The 14,600-nt window shown below is 36.5% G+C and overlaps 1 protein-coding gene across 3 annotated transcripts in view; it reads left to right on the forward strand.

Moving 5' to 3' along the window:
* The first annotated feature begins 3,399 nt into the window (after positions 1-3,399).
* The window catches only part of DAAM (disheveled-associated activator of morphogenesis-like protein), a 1,051,518-nt gene continuing 1,040,317 nt past the window's right edge, over positions 3,400-14,600 (forward strand). For all 3 annotated transcript variants that reach the window (XM_069834114.1, XM_069834116.1, XM_069834117.1), the window contains exon 1: positions 3,400-3,614. The gene's annotated coding sequence lies outside the window, so the exon portion shown is untranslated. The remainder of the gene's footprint in view (positions 3,615-14,600) is intronic.

The raw sequence follows: 14,600 nt of genomic DNA on the forward strand, positions 1-14,600 counted from the left end.
TAAAGTGCTTAAAAAGGAAAAAAAAAAAAAACATAAAAGATGTGCAGTCAGCATTGTTTCAAGTTAAAGCATAAAATAGGGAAATTACTGAAGAAAAGAAGGGGGATCTACTAGCAATGACTCCCTATCTTCCAAATGAGGAGCATAGGCACTTCTACAGGCAGATCTGTGAGTAAAAATTGCTCCAAAATAGGAAAAAATAGGTATTGGACTTTGCACCATTCTACTGCAACTGTACCCATTACTTAACCCTTTTCACAATCTATGTTATATAATTAAATATGGAGAAATAATGTCTTTACATACCACTATTATTAATGAGTAAACACTGTACTATTGCTGTTTTCTATCAGTAAAAAAACATGACACAAATATGTGTACAATTATTCTTATGGCTACATTTTTTTATCTTATCTCCAATGTTTCATTTTGGCACTTTGCACCCTTCCACTTTAAAGTATCCAATTAATTGATTAACTAGTGGACTTAACTCGTGTTAATTAACTAGTTAATCAATTAATTATATTCAAGTGTTAAAAGTAGTGTACACAAGATTCAAAATTAATTAATTTATGTTCATCTTGTGTTTGCATATATGTTGTGATTTTATTTAAGCGATATCTGAATTCTACAAGAAGTCATTCATCATGATGCTAGGAAACTGAATAACAGATTTTTAAGCAATGTAATGTACAGCTTTAAATTATAGGTCAATAATTATGAAGCATGATTTGAGAAGGAAGAGAATGAGAAGATGCAGAACTAAGGCTGCTGAGAGAGAGGAAGTCTCTGTAATTGCTGGAGAGTCCTGTTTGGGGTTTTTTTCCGGGGTTTTCCCTCAACCAATTGAAGCAGAATTGCTGGGTAACTTTCGGCATTGAATCTCCGACTCATTTCACCATCATTAATTCACATATCATCATAATCCATACAATAGCCCAGGATAAATTCATGATGCGGTGTGCTGTACTTGTACAAGAGTGCAGCTGTTTGGCTACTGATTCATTCACAGAATAGGAGTGGTAAGCACAATAAGCCTCAAGCTGCAGTGTAAGCCTTTGGGTCGTATAAAAGAAAAAAAAGTGCTGGAGGGTCAAGACACTAATAGTTACGTATTGTACAGTTAATAGGTATAAAGTAAGCATATTATTTAGTTATTTAAAGAAATGTCATAAATATAATAAATAATTATGCTTGCATAAAACACAACAATATCGCAGAAAGACAGCGACACGATTCTTTCTCTTCTTAGTCTATATATTTAGTAAAATACAATGGCGGCTCCTGAGAGTTTTATTTGGTAGGGCCAAACTAGAATTTTCACCCTTTAAAATTATTAGCAAATATCACAGTGAAATAATTTTTTTTCATTGTTCGATACACTATTTTAACTCTTTATAAATCACTGATCAACGTTATAACTTCTTTACTGTGTTTATATTATAAGAATTAAAATGCTCTCTCAATTAATATCACTCAATAAAAGAATTGTATTCCAATGGATACCATCCCATTGTGGAATCCTGGGAAACGAGAATGCGCATGCTTTAGCAAAGAAGGGCAGCACTGCTATTACAGACCTGTTACTAAATCTACATATTACTCTGTGAAAAGATTTATTAAATCTACATACTTAGACTTCAACAAACAAAATTTGATAACTCAATCCCAAGGGAAAAAATGGAACTCTCTGCATCATAATCCACAGTTAATTCCCGATTTACCACGAAAATCGTCTGTAGCTGCATTTAGATTGGCAACAGGCCATGAATGTTTGGCCAAACATCTGCATAGAATTGGAATATATCAGTCCCCTAACTGCCCATTGTGCAACTCAAACCAAGAAATGGATTCGGAACACCTCAAAATCTGTGCTTCAGTGGCTGGTCATGATAATATCTTTGAAAAATATTGGAGTGCAAGAGGTCAAATGACTTTATTGTCAAACGCCTGACATTAGAAAACAACAACATATTTGTTATAGACACTACTTCAACTTCATTTTTACCTAAGTCTGTGAGCGGCTACTAAACCAGCACGACATCAAGGGCGCCCACAGGAGGTAGCCAGTGGTATCAATTGCTACCACTGAGATTTGTTTATTTTTACGCAGTTTTTTTTTTCTATGCGTGCACTATACATGTTTTCTCAAATCCTCGGTAAACAATTCAACAATAACGAATGCTTTAAACTATGCATGCGTGTGCAAGGTAATGTAGATTTCAGAACTGGCTATTTTTCATGTTCAGTTTTCTCTCTCTTCATCCATCCATTTCCTATAATTTTCTAACCACCTTGCTATCACTGAGATTGGATCCAGTGAGCGCCCTTGCACAACATAGATGTTCTGTGCAGCTAAATGAAATGGAACATCTGCTAATATAAAATCTCCCATAAGTTCCGTTATGACAAAGGAGGTTTTTGCAGCAGATGTTGTACGACGCTTATAGATTGACATAGGAAATAGAACGATAGGAGGTTTTTGCAGCAGAAATTGTACGATGAGATAGGAGGTAAAATTAAAAGTGTAGTTTTAGGTAGAGAGCGAGTCATTATGACATAGGAAATTACTGCATCCGATCTGTGAATGTTTTGTCAATAGTTTGGAGTATCATAACCCAGAAATTCCAAAATTTGATATAGGAGGTTTCCATTCTTCACCATCAATAAATAGGCCGACATTAAATTATCTTACAGTTTGTAGGTTTCAAAAGTCTGAAGTAAGAAAAGAGTAAACTTTCGTAAAGATACCTCAGTTTACGTAATTTGTATTATGAGTTGGTATTTACAACTTACTTCTGTCTTTGCATTTGATGAATTAGGCTTCAGACGACAGTAGATTTTTATAGTATTTATTACCATTTTTTTTGCCACAGGTTAATGTCATTGTATCAGAGAAAGAACTATAAAAAAATATCGTACATGATGTACTGTACTATAGGCATACACTATTATTAATTAATTACAATGTCAAAGACACCTATTTTGAAATCTTATGTGATCTATTGGAATGCTTCACCTTGTATAACAAAGAAACTGATCGTCAAGTTTACCACGCAAACAAAATGCAACAAGACATTGAGTGAAATTGCATTCTGCATAAAAGGTTAACACTGTAACGTACAAAGCAAGAACCAAGAGGGCTTAGAATATATATTTCTAAGCTCTCATGTCAAGAACTGAGAATTGCACTGTTTTGAATTTCCCCCTCGCAGCACATCTTCCATTAGTTACACTAAGTCGAGCAAGTCAGCTGAATTCGGTAGCTACTGTCATCTAGCGAGAGAATGTGTGAACTACTACCAATGAGTATAGAGCCTTCAATGTTTGTGTCGAATATCTTCGTAATGTCTTTTACAACTGGGAGCAGACGAATTTTCGTCACAGTTGGACTGGTGGTATTCGATGGCAGTAGAACTGTATGTGTAACCGTGTTATTTTGATACTGTGAGTGTAGTGTTGTGTTAGATTACATTTACTTTATTACGAACAATAGTACTCTCTGTGTTTTTATAGTTCTTATTCTTGCTGAGATGTGTTTGTGTCAGAAAATACGTTAACAATTGCAGCGAAAACTCAGTCTGTCAAATTGGGTTGTAAGAGGGATTTGGCCGGTAAGTAATCAATAATTTCTTTCATTCATGTGTGTAGTATCGTAGTATAATTCTTATTTGTTGAATTATTTGTGCTATTTTTCTTGGGACGTGGAAGAGAAAGCAATATTGTATGATGTATCATACTTCGGAATCTCAGTTAATTTTGAGCGGGAAGTTATTCGTCAAGAAAGCATGCTTTTGACAGAACACTACTGTATCTGTGTTGCAAAAAAATATAAGTTATTTAGCCTAACAAAGATATTTTTAACGTTATGATATATGTAATGTGTTTCACTTTAGAATTTTTAGCTCAAAGCTTCTTCCAGTGTAGTTAAATTGTCGTTTATAAAGCCACATAAAGAATACCGATCGCTGTGTTTTAAACCGTATTTTTTATTTATTATATAATTATCATTAAATTTTCTTACCGTATTCATCCACCGCTAGTATTGTGCCATTTGCTTGCTAAAACGTCAGTGGGACATAATTTATTACTTCTTTATGTATTAATGTAATCATACTATTCAAGTCTCGAAGTAAATGCAAAAGACAAGAAATGTGGAATTTTTCGCGGTACTATACATATAACTCTTGTTTAAAACAGAGAAGTATATTTTGGATGTGGAACGGAAAGATGAAAGTATACTGTGAAATTAAATACAAGGAAGGATATTCTGCAAGTCAGCTGAATCTTGCTTGATCGCTAGTGCATTGACGATTTTAGATTACATAAATATTGCATTATGAAAAGTAATGATTCTGACTGCATAATATGTTACAGAAATTCTTATTAAGCTTAGTCTATTTTCGAAAGCTTGTTACAATAAATCAAATGGGTGTAATTGCGTTGAATGCAATATGTAATTATTAGTCTATAATTATTTTCTGTGACTATGATTATACTTCAATTTAAACCTGCCATGCAATAACACGAGTTGTATTTGTTATAGATTGCTTTTAAAAATCGTTCGTTACATGCAATGAAATACAAAGTAGCTATTACTGTATATAATGTATAAGGTATTTATTTTGATATTTTTAATCATATGATAGGCTTACTCGTTTTCGGAAGATCCTTTTCCTGAAAATTTAAGGTTTACTATCCATTTAGTTCGGTGTAACGCATTCGTAATTAGTAGGTCATTGCTCCTGCTGATCGTACACATTGTACTCATAGTATGCCTACTGGCATGTCTTTTCAATAACAAAACACGATCTCGAACCAGGCCCGACTTAAGTTCTAATTTTGCAAATATGCTATAATCATTATATTCTGAGATATGAATTTACAGGAAAACTACAAGTTTCACGAACTGCACTCTTTTCCAAACGCTGGAGCGACCATTAGGTCCAGATGGTTGCAATGGGCGGGGCTTTCAACCCCATCGGGGAAGAGCAAAGAGAATTTCGGTTGTGAAAACTGAGGGTAAAGGCCACTTGGGAGAACAATATGTGAAGGGGAGCTTGTTGTTAGATGGATTTTAGGTTTGTGGGCTGTGAGAAGAATAAATATGGTTCGAAACAAGGTCTCATGGCGAACTTGAAAACTCTCATTCTCATAGAATTGCGAAGTCCGTAAAGAAGAAAATATTTTTAATAGTGCAAGAAAATTTATCTACCATAGTAGCTCGATCGTGTTCTACTACTACTGGCGCTACACAGTTATTCTGTTAGTGTTCCAATAGGGCCTACAACTGTTATAGGTACTATATGAATAATAGAGTTGTTACATTTATTATTAAATTAATACTACAGTTATTAGTGTTACCGGTACCTTGCAAATCGTAAGCTACTACTACTACTACTAGGCTACTACCACCACCACCATTTCTGCTGCTGCTGCTGCTGCTACTACTACTACTACTACTACTACTACTACTACTACTAGTCGGCCTGAGTAGCATAGTGGTATAGCACTGGCCTTCTGTGCTCGAGGTTACGGGTTCGATCCCGGCCCAGGTCGATGGCATTTAAGTGCGCTTAAATGCGACAGACTCATGTCAGTAGATTTACTGGCATGTAAAAGAATTCCTGCGGGAAAAAATTCCGGCACACCGGCGACGCTGATATAACCTCGGGAGTTGCGAGTGTCGTTAAATAAACCATAATTTAAAACTATTACTACTACACTACTGCTAAGTACTACTACCATTGCTACTACTACTACTACTACTACTACTACTACTACTACTACTACTAATAATAATAATAATAATACCACTACATTAATTATATAAACTATCTCGGTTTATATCGAGTAAAAGGTATGAAAAATAGCTTATATGGAGCTGGCTACGGACTGGTGGCAGAGGTTTTTTTCTCGTTGCCAAACTTTCAGAACGGCACCGAGGTTCACTCAGCCTCCTATAAAATTGAGTACCGGGTCTTTCCCGGGGGTAAAAGGCGGTCAGAGCGTGGTGCCGACCACATCACCTCATTCTAATGCCGAGGTCATGGAAAGCATGGGGCTCTACCTCCCTGCCCCCCAAGTGCCTTCATGGCATGTTACGGGGGTACCTTTACCTTTTTTTATGTACTAATTTCTGTACGGAACAGATTTGTTTTGTCTCTGAATTTTGAATTTATATTAATATATGTATATTTGAATGTATGTTATAAGGAAAAGTAATTTATTTAAATTAATGTATTTTTTCTAAGATGTGTTCGTGCAGTTTTTCCACTTTCGCGATCTGGGTGTGTAGTTAGTTGTTTGGCCGTTATTTTGTACGAGGTAGGTAAAATTAGAAGGATGGTTTGAGGGGGCCGTTAAGTTAGTTTAGGTTAGGTCAAGTTAGGTTAGGTTAGTGTAGGTGAGCTAGGTTAACATAGATTTGTTTATTTAAAATTTTTAAAATAATTTTATGTAGAGTGACATATTTGAAATTCGTATAGAGGAATTATAATTATTTCAACAAATAATTTGTATACCTACTTGAAATTGGGTTGAGAGTGAAAATACGGATTTGCGGGCAAATAAGTGTTTTAAAATTCGGGCGTAAATTCGACGGTTTTTTTTTTCGAATTTTCCGGCCAGAAATAGTTGAGGTAGTTAATGAAAATAATTATCCCACAATTTCTGCTACTTTTTAAAATTTTTATTTTGCGACGCTTTATCAACTGCTGTGGTTATCTTGCGTTGGAATGAGATGAAAATGATAATGCCAGGAAATTAATCCGGGGTCCAGCGCCGAAAGTTACCTAGCATTTGTAACTCAACCATATGATCATAATACGAGACGAAATGAAATCTTATTTTAGTTGAACCTAAATGCTTCACATCTGCTGCTTTACTACACAGTACAAATTATGGTCCACGTCTGTATAATTCGATAATAAAATTTCATGCAGAATTGGCTACTTTAAGCATTTGAATTTTCAAATCCAGAATTAAACAACTCATGTACTAAACAGATGGACGAAATATGTAGTAGAATTATATGAGACAAGGAATCGTCCCGATGACTTAGCTATAGAAGACGAAGAAGCTGTATCAAAAGACGAAAAATAATTTTATATTTTAAGCGAAGGAGTTGAAAGGCTGATGGAATGAAAAATGAACACGCCATACTGTAGCTAAATATTTAGTCTTGTAAAAGAAATACAAATATATCAACAGAAATTAATGGAGAATGTGAGACGAATGGACAATGACAGAATTACAAAACGACTGTATACAGAACTGTAGGTAAGAGAGAGAGAGGGTGCCTTCAGAAAAGATGGAGATACCAGTTTTTAAAGCCTTGAATACGGAACAGTTTAAGAAGACTATCCCTGAAGATGTTGTTATGCTGGCATTATTCTCCCTTTCTCTTCTACCGAATTAATAGTCAATGCGGACTAGAGGATGATACAGGCTATCTTTAGGCCAAATATTACACTCTCTCACATTGCGGGCTATCCTGACTCTATGGCCATCACAATGTAGCGCAACCATGGAGTTGTTATAGAAAAAGTACAAGACAAGTATGTATATTTATGTAACGGAACTGTCCCCGAACACGAGCTTTGCTCTTTCGGGGTACTTGAATGTAATGTTTTTATGTATATGTTATTATTAAATAAATCTAAAATCTAAAAAAATCTGTTTTGGCCACCACAAATTCACAAATTCTATCACGACCTGGCCGGAATCGAACCCTGGCTGTCGGGATGAAAGACCAGTGCACTAGCGCTGAGCCATAGACAAGACTCTTCTTGAAGATTTAGATAGTTATTTGGATATCCTGCCGCTTTCTCTCTCTTATTACTCCTTTAGGATATTGCCATTCAAGAATTGATTAATTCTGGACATAATTGAAGTACTGCGACTTCTTTCACAGGTTCATAAATTATGTTCGGCCCTCCTTGCGACATGTCCAATTGTACAGATTTTTCAATCAATTGACCTCGGATCGTGTTATTGTTAAGGCCGCCAAGCATGACACTGACAATGGAAGTGTCGACATTTGAAGTGACAATATTGGCATTCCGCTTTGATTGCTGTATTGGCATTTACATATCTCTATGGATATGAGAATTTATAAACAGTGTCGACTGCAGAAAATGGCATTTGTTCTCTCCCTGGGAATATTAATATTTTCTCTCGGGAAGCAATTATAATTACTGCGATTAAATATTCATTTTAACTCATGCCGTACCTAGAAAATGTATTCTTTGTAGGAACCAATATTTACTTCGAGGATACGGTATATGCACTGAAAAAAACTAATCGAATAAAAATTATAATTTACATTGTAGAGCACACTCCTTAGTAAATTTATGTGTGCGAGATCGTGCGTCTTTGCTCGTTTTCCGCACAGAACCAATACGCGGTAAGTGTGAAATACCACATTCAGTATTCCCAACGTAACACACATAACAATTTCCCTCTTCTTACCGCTTAAGCGCGACATTCATTTTACTGCTTTAGGCTTTTAACATATTATTTTTAGAGACGTTTAACATAGTAATAATTATAAATTGGAAACTTACCACTGCAATTTCACCTAAATTGCAATGTTAATTATTGTTTTTAAATATTTGCAAAAATTAAGTAAAGTCTACTACTCCACGAAACTTGTTGCATTCCTGATACAAGTAACATTAAGGAAGCCGTGAAAAAAAATCAACAAGATTCCAGATGCGGATGTTATTACTGCAATACATTATATAAATAATATTGTTAAAATATTAAAATGAAAAATAAATTATTACATAACCTTACCGTTTGTTTTAAGTTCGCATTTATAGACTGGGGGAAAAAAAGACAGACGTATATCACGGCCTGCTGGAGTATAGTAAACACAGAAAACATTTTATAGCAACAATGTTGAAGAAAGATATTTTGGTTTTCCGAAGTTGCCGTCATTAAACAGAAACCAACATGGAGATTTCATTGCAACTAATTAGAAATTCGTCTTTCAGGTATGTAATAAACTATCTTCGCACAAAATAATGTACGATACACGAGCGGTATGTTTGTTTTCATGTTCTCGGAAATTAAAAAAGCTCAACTACGTTTCGCTTTTTCAATCTTTTCCTCGAACATGAAAACGTCAACATATCGCTCTTATAACGTATATTACTATTCTGGAGTGAAAATTGTATCTTGAAAAAGTGCCGGTAAATGTACGAGGGCGTTCAATAAGCAAGTTTCTCGTACTTACTGGCTTTTAAGGAACCCGGAGGTTCATTGCCGCCCTCACATAAGCCCGCCATTGGTCCCTATCCTGAGCAAGATTAATCCAGTCTCTATCATCATATCCCACCTTCCCCAAATCCATTTTAATCTTCCCATCTACGTCTCGGACTCCCCAAAGGTCTTTTTCCCTCCGGCCTCCCAAATAACACTCTATATGCATTTATGGATTCGCCCATACGTGCTACATGCCCTGCCCATAAGCAGTCGCGGACAGCCGATGAGGGGTGGTCCTCCAGCTTGGGGGTTGGGCGAAGGGCTAACAACCCATCACCGTAAAAAACAGCTTGTTACGAAACCTTCAAATAAGCCTCGGAATGGGACTGATTCTCTGGCACGACCACAGCAAAGGAATAAGGTTTTGAGATTTGGTACTTGGAAGTTTCTCGTAGCTCTGAAATTTATTATTATTATTTACACTCATCTACTTTACACATCCTTTAATTCCATCCATGATCTACTTCTCCACATAAGCACCTTCGATGTTGAGGCATTTATCCCATCTGTGTACCAACTTCAAAGGCCATATGACACTGGCTGTATAAAAAACGCCTCACCGCTGTTTGACCTGGCCATTATTCTGGAAATGGCGATCTTCCAACCCCTTCTTCAGTGCTGGGAACAGATGAAGTCTTAGGCGCCAAGTCAGGGCTGTAAGGTGGATGTTCCAGGCGTTCCCATCGAAACCATGCATTTTGGCGTTGAATTTCCTGTCGAGCGTTGTCATCAAGGAGAAGGATATCTCGGGTGAGGAGTCCAGGGCGCTTGTGACGGATTGAAGATTTGAGATGTTGTAACGTAGCACAGTAGCAATCAGCGTTAGTGTTTCTCGTGGCTCGGGGAAGTCAACAAGAAGGTCTCCTTTGAAATCCCAGAATACCGTCAGCCTGACTTTCCCTGCACAGGTAGTGAACTTGGAATTTGTTCTTACTTGCGAAGTGCAATTTTTCCATTCCAGAGCTTCAGAAGTGTAATGATGCACCCACTTTCACCACCCCTTACGATTCGGGCGCGAAAAGCTGTATTCTGGGATTCCAAAGGAGTTATTTTTCTCGACTTTCTAGAACCGAGAGAAACCGTAAACGCTGATCGTTACTTAAACATCCACCTTACAGCTCTAACTTGGCGACTAGTGACTTCCATCTGTTTCTAGCACTGAAGGAGGATTGGAAGATCGCCATTTCCAGAACGGTTGGCAGGTTAAAACAGCGGTGCGACATTTTTTATATAGCCAAAGCCGTAGGCCTATGTCCTTTGAAGATGGCATTCAGAAGTTGGTACACACATGGGACAAATACAAATACCTTAACATCGAAGGCGCTTACGTGAAGAAGTAGGCCATGGGTGGAGTTAAAGGATGCGTGAAGTAGGTGAGTGTAAATTAATAACACTAAATTGCATAAATAATTTCAAGGGAACAATTTTTCCCTTGAAATTATTCAAGCATGCTTCATACGGAGCTTCTACCTAAAAGCCAGATTTGCATAATATATTCGTTACTGTAAATATGTTAACAGAAAGCCACAATTTAAGTCACACATAATTGTGTGCACTCAAAGTTGGGTTCTGGCGTCTTGTCAGCCTATTTGAGTTGTGTGGGTATAAAAAAGGGAAGAATTGTGACGGTGTCGTGTATAGTTCCTGGGGTAGTTCAATCGGTAGAGCATTCGTGCGCTAAGCGAAGGGTTCCGGGATCGATACTCGGCTCCGGGACAATTTTTCCCTTGAAATTATTCAAGCCTGCTTCACAGGGAGCTTCTACCTGAAAGCCAGATTTGAATTAGCTACGGGAAACTTACTTTTTGAACATCCCTTGCATTATTCTGTAGATATTATTCTTACAGATAAATAATTTAATTTCATTAAAATGTTTATTCTTCTATCCATGTCTAACTTTCAAATGGTTTCTGCTTCATATTAGAGATGTTGGAGGTTTGATAACTGAGGTGAACTGTACTTCAGCCGTCTTTATATATCTTACGGTAAAAGTAATTAATCCGGAAATTATACATAATCGGCTGTAATTACCTCTGTATTCGGTAAATTTCATAATTGTTTTAGAATTTAACATTTATCGGATATCAAATATTTCATTATGGTAATAGTAATAAATTGTCGTTACGTTTTACTTCTATTAATTTTTCTTTCGGTATCTCCTCGCACTACACATGGGAGAGAAACCGCACTTATATAATTGAAACCTTTTCACATTTCTCGGCCTCACGTCACTTAAATATCCTGTAATTGTTAGAAAACGTTGGTCAGTATGACTGACATCATCAAGGATCAATGACAAGTAAGGTTTGGTTTATTCAGGCTTTTGATTTGTTCATAACGTACATGCAAGGGATACCAAAAACTTGAACCTACTGAACCTAACCTGTCATTGTTTCTCGATGTCACTGATGCTGTCAGTATGGTTTGTGATATTTTAAATGTTGTACATTCAATTTGAGAGTTAGTATCTGTAAAAAGTATTCTAAAAGTTGTGCATTTATTTTGAGAGTAAGTTTTGTAACTAAAAAAAGAAGATTGGAGGAGATTCGAACCTTGAGCTACTACTACCAACTTGTTCAATAGACTAATGCCGTAACGACTTACGCTACTGTGACTGTTAATATCAGTTCGGCATAATACGTGGTTTTCCTGTTCATATTCGCTCCGGTTGATTTTGTATTTATGAATTTTATTATTATTTCACTCTTCAGGGGTCCTGATGTATGTAGAATCAACCCGCCATTCGAGTTTATAACATACTAGCCGTACCCGTGCGCTCCGCTGCACCCGTTAGAAATAAATATAAAGTAATTACATAATTAAAATAGGACATTTGATCCAGGGAACATTCGTGTTTGATAGAAGGATAAATCGTTTATTATGTTACTTAATTTAAATTGTATTAAAAATTAAAATGCGATCATTCTGATCCAGAGACCACTCATTTGGTCATAAAAATTATTTTAGGAAATATAGGAAACGAATGTACAGAATAGCCTATCAAGTTTTCTGTGCATAAGAAGCTATTTTAATCTTACCTGTCCTAGATTCACTCTGAAGTTACTGCAATAACATTATAGCATTATGTCCATCTGGAGAAACTACACTTTCGAATGGTGAATTAATAATTAATTATACAAATCGGTTAATTTAGCTTCCGACATTACTTCATACAAACACAGAAATATTCTCTTTAGGCTATGATTCATAGCTTTCGATTGTTGTTGTCCAAGGCCCCTTATAAACGAAGTCATTCGTTTTTTATTTCATTACACCGCCTTAGATGGCGTTATTGTAATTTTGAAACTCATTTATCTATTAAATATCAGTTCTATCAAACTTTTGCATAGAATAAAACTTATCGGAAATTATTTTTAAAGAAACTTTTATTATGCAACATTTTTCATGAAAATTAATAATAAGGGAGATATTTCGATTTATTTAATTCAAGCCTCCTTATAACCCCCCTTTAAAATAAAATATTTTGAATGCCATATAGTCTAAATTCTAAGTTACAACGAACTTAATTTATATTCCAATTTTCATATAAATTGGTTCAGCCATTATCGCGTGAAAAGGCAACAGACAGACAGACATACAGACAGACAGACTTACTTACTTATTACTTATAAATGGCTTTTAAGGAACCCGAAGGTTCATTGCCGCCCTCACATAAGTCCGCCATCGGTCCCTATCCTGTGCAAGATTAATCCAGTCTCTATCATCATATCCCACCTCCCTCAAATCCATTTTAATATTATCCTCCCATCTACGTCTCGGCCTTCCCAAAGGTCTTTTTCCTTCCTGTCTCCCAACTAACACTCTATATGCATTTCTGGATTCGCCCATACGTGCTACATGCCCTGCCCATCGCCGACATACAAACAAAAATTTCAAAAAAGCGATTTTCGGTTTCAGGATTATTAATTATATATGTTAACACCAATTATTTTTGGAAAAGCGAAAATTACCAGAAAAATTTCGCTTACAGATTTATTATTAGTATAGATTTTAGACTTTTAAACAAAATACAGCAAATTTAAATAGTTTAATTATGTGTTACCTGGTGAACTATGGCTTTGACGAGACGAGCATGCGCAATGTTATGTCTCTGGAACTTAGAAATTGTCAGCGGCTCATTCTTTTTGCCTCTAAGTGTACAATACTTCACAGTTGTAAATAATGAATTCCTAGCAGTGTGCAATTCAGACGCAAACCTGTGTTCGGGGTGGGTATGTCCTATAAATATGCTAGACACATGTCTGGAATGCCTGTTCTATAGTCTCTGTTGACTTTAAACCAATAAGCCGAAGCATTAGTAGTGACCGTGTAAATATTCTGGATGAAATGCGAGCTCCTCCTGAAACACGAACCACCAAGTACTGTGCAGGGCGCTCGCCCGTCCCCAGGGCTGATCCTGCGTATAAATATCACCCACCCCTAAGCAACTCAGGAACAGCACGTGTTTGCGGGCTACTCTATGCTCACGGTAAATTTTCCCCTTCTTTTTTGTTTCTTCTACCTCCAATTTTTCTTTCTTTTTGTCCCTTTCTTTAGTCTCTTTACGTAGTGAATTCTTTATAAGTCATTTAGTCCTATTTCTCTCTCTCATTAATTCACTTATATTTTCAGTTTTTCTTGTCTATGTATTTTTTCTTCATCTTTCTCTCCTCAGTTGATTTATTTGTTGTATTTCTGTCGCTATTTTCTTTAATATTTTATTTCTTCCGTTCCAGTTTCTTTCTTTCCTTTCTTCCTTCCGCTCCAGTTTCTTTCTTTCCTTTCTTCCTTACACTCCAGTTTCTTTCCTTTCTTCCTTACACTCCAGTTTCTTTCCTTTCTTCCTTCCGCTCCAGTTTCTTTCTTTCCTGTCTTCCTTCCGCTCCAGTTTCTTTCTTTCCTGTCTTCCTTCCGCTCCAGTTTCTTTCCTTTCTTCCTTCCGCTCCAGTTTCTTTCCTTTCTTTCCTTTCTTCCTTCCGCTCCAGTTTCTTTCTTTCCTTCCTTCCGCTCCAGTTTCTTTCCTTCCTTCCGCTCCAGTTTCTTTCCTTCCTTCCGCTCCAGTTTCTTTCCTTTCTTTCCTTTCTTCCTTCCGCTTCAGTTTCTTTCTTTCCTTCCTTCCGCTCCAGTTTCTTTCCTTTCTTCCGCTCCAGTTTCTTTCTTTCCTGTCTTCCTTCCGCTCCAGTTTCTTTCCTTTCTTTCCTTTCTTCCTTCCGCTCCAGCTTCTTTCTTTCCTTCCTTCCGCTCCAGTTTCTTTCCTTTCTTCCTTCCGCTCCAGTTTCTTTCCTTTCTTTCCTTTCTTCCTTCCGCTCCAGTTTCTTTCTTTCCTTTCT

This window comes from Periplaneta americana, chromosome 8, assembly GCF_040183065.1.
Source record: "Periplaneta americana isolate PAMFEO1 chromosome 8, P.americana_PAMFEO1_priV1, whole genome shotgun sequence".
Taxonomy (NCBI): Eukaryota; Metazoa; Arthropoda; class Insecta; order Blattodea; family Blattidae; genus Periplaneta; species Periplaneta americana.